General features: G+C 37.9%; 1 protein-coding gene across 1 annotated transcript in view; it reads left to right on the top strand.

The window, feature by feature from the left end:
• Positions 1-4584: 4584 nt before the first annotated feature.
• LOC136849365 (uncharacterized) overlaps positions 4585-6000 on the top strand; it is a 28016-nt gene continuing 26600 nt past the window's right edge. Inside the window, exon 1 of the mRNA XM_067122717.1 lies at positions 4585-4757. The gene's annotated coding sequence lies outside the window, so the exon portion shown is untranslated. The remainder of the gene's footprint in view (positions 4758-6000) is intronic.

The following is a 6000-nucleotide window of genomic DNA, read 5'->3' as shown; positions in this document are numbered from 1 at the left end:
GTACTTTCTGGTTGCATTTTCTTGGAAGAAACAAGTTGAAACATTAAAGTAGTACAAGTTTACACTGAAAACATTATCGTACACATAACAATGAAAACACTAACATGCGGGTAAAACTAAATAGTGTCCGACAAAGTAAAAGGCGCATACACTTCAATTTTCATTGTTTTTACCAATTTGTTTAACCGTTCTTGATTTTTATATTTATATGCAATGTCCAGTTCAAAAAAAGAATGTCTTTGAATAATAAAGACAGTCCCAGCCCTAAACACCCAGTTGTAATCTACACAGCTGTTCGTTGCCTAATAGCATTTGCTGTTTACAGACTTGCTATCAATATTTTTCTAAAAGATTTCCTTTTAATCAGCCTAGATTGCTCATAACGAGTAGAACTGAAACGAGGGCGTCTTTCACTTTGTTGGACACTAGTTCATTTTACTCGTCTTTTATCTATTTTATCTATTAAAGATTTATTAACATAGTAATTTACATCAAATTGGGTGTATTAGCGTGCTAATATACCTACCAGCAAATAATACATTCTACTCAATATATATCAAATATTTTCTTTCATTAATACAAATCATTTGTTCTAGTAAAAGTCGGGAAACCTTTGAACAATTCGAGGACATACACCATTATCCAGAAAATAACATACTTGATAGATTACATCGTTAATCTGAGAATCTCTAGATTCTGATAATTCATTGCATTCTAAAAATAATGTTGCATCGTATGTTTACGTGGCTCCCACATAGTTTACAAGATATTCCTTCAACATCAATATACTGCCAACAATACTTATAACTCAAACGTAGTCTCATTATAAAAGTGTTCACTTTAGACAAAGCCTTACCATACGTAGTAATTGTATTTTCTGAAACAAATAGTGCCTCATACTTGCCCTGCCATCGTTATTGATTCTTTGAATTTCAGCTGTTTCCCATACACATCTCTTATGCTTCATTCCTTTCTTAATTCTGTTCATGGTCGTAGTACCCTCTATGGCAATAACATCTTTGTTTGTAGCTTCTTTAACCAAGTTATCAGCCATTTCGTTTAAATGAATACCTACATGCAAGGGTATCCAGAAAAACTTAACAACATGGCCCTGCTCTTCCATTACATATACTAATACTTTACATTCATTAATCAAATCACTGTCAACTGGACTTTTATTACTGAGAGCAAATAAAGCACTTTAACAATCAACAAAAACAAATACAACCTTTCTTTTATTGACCACCAATTTCAGCCCTACATGAATTGCGTGTAATCCAGCAGAAGAAGTAGATGTCTCATCCTCAATTCTTTTAGACAAAGTCTCATCAACACATATGTCAGTCTCATAAAATTCTTGTAGTACAATGACTCTCCGCTTACAGAACCATCACAGTGGATGGTGTTACATCTAGGCAAAGTTCTAATTTTGGACAAAAACAACCGTTTTAACTCACAGGTATTGTTCCATTGTTTAAAGTCTAAAGTACAAATATTAACATTTATTCTACGACATAACCATGGTTTAATAGACACCTTTTCCCAACTTTGCACAATACTGTAAAATGTCATATTTCGTCATTAGTTTGTGCAGTTTCTTAAAATAATTACTACATTTAACATCGTGACCTCATATACCTGAACAGTTATCAACAGCCATCTTCAATGCCTTTTCACCTCTTCTATCATACAGAGAGCAGCTATACTCGTTATCTCCTGGGTTCTGTCTACAATGCTAGGTGGATTTAATTCTAATCTCATGAGTTCTACCGTTGTACTCATGGGGCAGCCTAATATAATCCTCATGGCTTAATTTTGCAAAATTTCCAAGGGCCTCAGCTCCCTCCCTGAGTAATTTATTACCACAGGAGCAGCATAGTCAGTAACTGAACGCACTGTGCTAATATGAAACATTCTCAAAACAGGTATCCCTGCACCATTACCTCTGTTAGCTAACACTTGCAATGGCTTTATTCTTGTCAGATCAAAACATTCCTCAAGTGGTTAAATTTATCCATGGTCTTAGTAAAAGGGTGTGGGTGGGTGAGGGATTTAACATATCTGTAGAACAATAACGGTAAAAGGTACAGCCATGATACTTAGTTTTTCTGAAAGTTCATATTCTAGAGGGGTGCCTTTCGGAGTTTGTTTTTTGAAATAATGAAATTTTAAAGTTACAGTGAGTCATTCAAATTAACACCAAAATTCAAACTTCCTGATGCTCAGGTACGGACTGCTCACAACATTAGAAGGGACACAGTTTTCTTAATGTGTGTTAATAATAAGTGGTGCCAGGAGAAGCTGGCTGACTTACTCTCAATTATCTATCTGTGTATATTATGTAATACTAAAACTCTGAAACTTTTGTATGTTTGTTTGTTTGCACGCTGGAGCACACAATCAAGTGTTAATTTAGCTGTGTCCTCACCAACCCTCTCCCCTCCTCCTCCCTTTCTCTCTTCCATACCCCTCCTCCTTCCTCTCCCCTCCTCCTCCTTCCTCCCCCTTCCCTCCCCCTTTCCCACCCTTTCCTCCTCCCCCCAAGCACAAGATCAAGTGTTAATTTAACTGTGTCCTCCCCCCTCTCCTTCCCTCGTCCCTCCCTTTTCCCTCTTCCATCCTTCTTCCCCTCCCCTTCTTCTCCCCTCTAATCCCCCCTCTCCCTTACCCTCCCCTTCCCATCTCCTCCCCTTCACCTCACCTTCTATATTCCCTTCCCTCTTCCATCACCTTCCCCTTCATCCTCGCTTACCACTCACCTTCCCTCTTCCCTACCCCTCCCCTTCCCCCTCTCCCCCTTCCCTCCACTTCCTCCTCCCCTGACCCTTCCCTTCCCCTCTCCTCCCTTCCCCTCCCCTCACCCTCTTCCATCCTCCCATTCCCTTCCCTCTTCCATCTCTCTTCCCCTCCTCCTTCCCTCTTCCATTTCCCTCCCCCTTCCTCCTCACCCTTCCACTCACTTTCCCTCTTCCTTCCTCATCCCCTTCCCCTCTCCCCCCTCCCTTCCATTTCCCCTCCCTTCCCCTAACCCCTTTCTCTCCCCCACTTCCACCTCCTCCTAGCCACCCTCCTACTCCCCTTCTCTCTTACCTCCCCTTCCCCCTCCCCTTCCCTTCCCCATCTCCTTCACTCTTCCCTCCCATCCCCTCCCCTCCTCTTCCCTTCTCCTTCCCCTTCTCTCTTCCTCCCCTCCCCTCCCCTTCCCTCCTCTTCGCCCTCCTATTCCCTGTTCCCCTTGGGATGGTCTATTATAATAATAAAACTCTGAATCATTTCTTTGTTTGCACATTGGAAAGTAAAAGAGGCTGGTGGAGCCCATAGACTTTTCCTGATTATTATTAGTAGGGGTAATTTAGCTTTGGGTATGGGTATGGGTATGGTAAGGATATGGGTATGGGTATGGTATGGATATGGGTATGGTATGGTATGGCTATTATAGTATGGACATTATTATGGGTATGGGTATAGGTATGGGTATGGTTCGCATATGGATATGGGTATGGTATGGGTATGAGTATGGTACAGATATGGGTATGGTATGGGTATGGTACATATATGGGTATGGTACAGATTTGGGTATGGGTATAGGTATGGGTATGGGTATGGTACAGATATGGGTATGGGTATGGTACAGATATGGGTATGGGTATTGAAAATATATTTGTATGGGTATGGGTATGATACAGGTATGGGTATGGGCATGGGTATGGATATAGTATGGAAATGGGTATGGTTATGATACAGATATGGGTATGGGTATGGGTATGATATGGATATACATATGGGTATGGGTATGGGCCTTTTGTTAAAAATGCACTAAATACTAAAGTGACCCAACGGGTCATGCATGGTCTAGTCTTAATTGAAAATTATCACACACGTTGAATTTACCTACGCGGTTTGGTTTTCGGGATCATTAACCTACCCTAAGTGAAGAGCCTCAATAGTTAAATGTATACATATATATATATATATATATATATATATATATATATATATATATATATATATATATATATATATATATATATATATAAATATATATATATATATATATATATATATATATATATATATATATATATATATATATATATATATATATATATATATATATATATATATATATATATATATATATATATATATATATATATATATATATATATATATATATATATATATATATATATATATATATATATATATATATATATATATATATATATATATATATATATATATATATATATATACATATATATATATATTTTTTTTTTTTTATTTTTTTTTTTCTTGAAATTTCTGCTGTTCACCCTCTATGCACTTTATTGTATGAATATCATTCTGACAAAGACGGGAAGGGGGCTTTGTATCGGCCATGGGAGTACTAGGCATTTCAAAAAATAACGTCTATAGCAGGACTAGGTAGCATTAGGGGCCTAACCCACAGGGAGGGTTTTAACACAGTAACCTCTGATAACGGTGGTCTTAAGCTCCTTTTCCCTGTTCTATGTTCGGCGAACGTTTTGACAAAATTTCAGACCCCGAGGGCATAAAGACACTGCCGCTTCCCGCTGCCCTGTGTTTGACCGAAAGAGGTCGCAGAGAGAAGAGAACTGTCGTGAGGGAAACATGTCTGTGCTTCCGACTCTTCGTCCCCTTTGTCTTTTACGTCTTCATTTACTAAGTGAAGTGACGAATTAATCACAGAACGTCCGAGCGTCCGTTGTATGCGCAGCAACCTACGAATAACGGTAAGTCTGGAATTTTTCAAAGTTTCGCCGACTCGCTAGTGTCTCTTTCTGTATTTCCAGTTCTTTTGTTTTCCCTCTTCACCACCATCTACAGTCAGCCAGGTAAAAAATTTACTTTTATGAACTCTATATTAAGAATAATTTATATTGCTTAGTGACATTCAACTATTCCCGTGAAGTAACTAGGACTTAGGGAAGGTTAAATAAGTAATTTTCAGCAGTTAAGCAGCCTTGTGTCTCGACCCCATTGTTCGGAAGAGGAATAGCCTTTACCAGTGCTAAATTGCGCATGATAAAATCCGTTGTGTTAAAACCTTACTGAAGCAAAGGGAAAATTGACTGCATCCAAAGTTGGGCAATTGTTCAAGTAATTTCCTAGCTAAATATATATTTTTGTGTCGGGGTTTTCTTCTCGACTGGCGACCTTATTCCATTAATAATCGTCTGTCTTTGAGGTAAATTTTAACATTAAATGACAGGTTACGTGTGTTCTTGGCACTCAGGGCCTCATAAATTACGTTAATCAAGTAATAAACTCATCAGCCAAGCTCCACACGTAACATTGGTGAGCTTGCTTAGGATCTAATTAATTTAGAGAAAGAACCTGGAGGGAAAAAAATTAATTACACATTAATTCCAAAGAGAAAAGAAAGATATTTAATTTAATGTTACTCTTCCAAACAAGGATACAGCACAAGGCATAATAATAATAATAAGAATACTAGTTATAATTGAGAAATTAGCATAGGTGGGAAAGTGTGCATTGAAGGCAGTATCATTCACAATTTGCAAAATCTTAAAACAGAGCACTTTTGCTGCGTTCAGATGCCCAGTGTGTACTTCCAGCGAAGGTCGTGGCCCGAGTTATCGTGTAATTGTTAATATTTTGCTATTTTCCCCGGCCAAGGATTAATGCATGATATTGATTTTTTTAAAACGAGTTAACTAGTGCACAACAAACGAACGGAGGAAGTGCGCCTAATGTATCTCTCGTAGGATAGGGAACAAAATTTGCGGAGTCCATTATATTTCAAATTCAGCAACCGCGTTCCCAACTTCGAAGGGACCTGTATCGAGCGTGACGGCGTTAATAAGTGTGTTTAGATAGCGAGAATTATATCAAAATTCCGTGTCATTAAAATAGCAAATGAACGGCGATAGTTAATTTCAGCATACTTTGCATTTTCAGTAACATAAAATCCTTTGCATTGTTGGTATATTTAGAGTAAATCTGTATTCCTGC

The sequence above is a fragment of the Macrobrachium rosenbergii genome, chromosome 21 (genome assembly GCF_040412425.1).
Source record: "Macrobrachium rosenbergii isolate ZJJX-2024 chromosome 21, ASM4041242v1, whole genome shotgun sequence".
Lineage (NCBI taxonomy): Eukaryota > Metazoa > Arthropoda > Malacostraca > Decapoda > Palaemonidae > Macrobrachium > Macrobrachium rosenbergii.
Note: the sequence above shows the minus strand (reverse complement) of the source record. Positions and strands in the feature narration are given on the sequence as shown.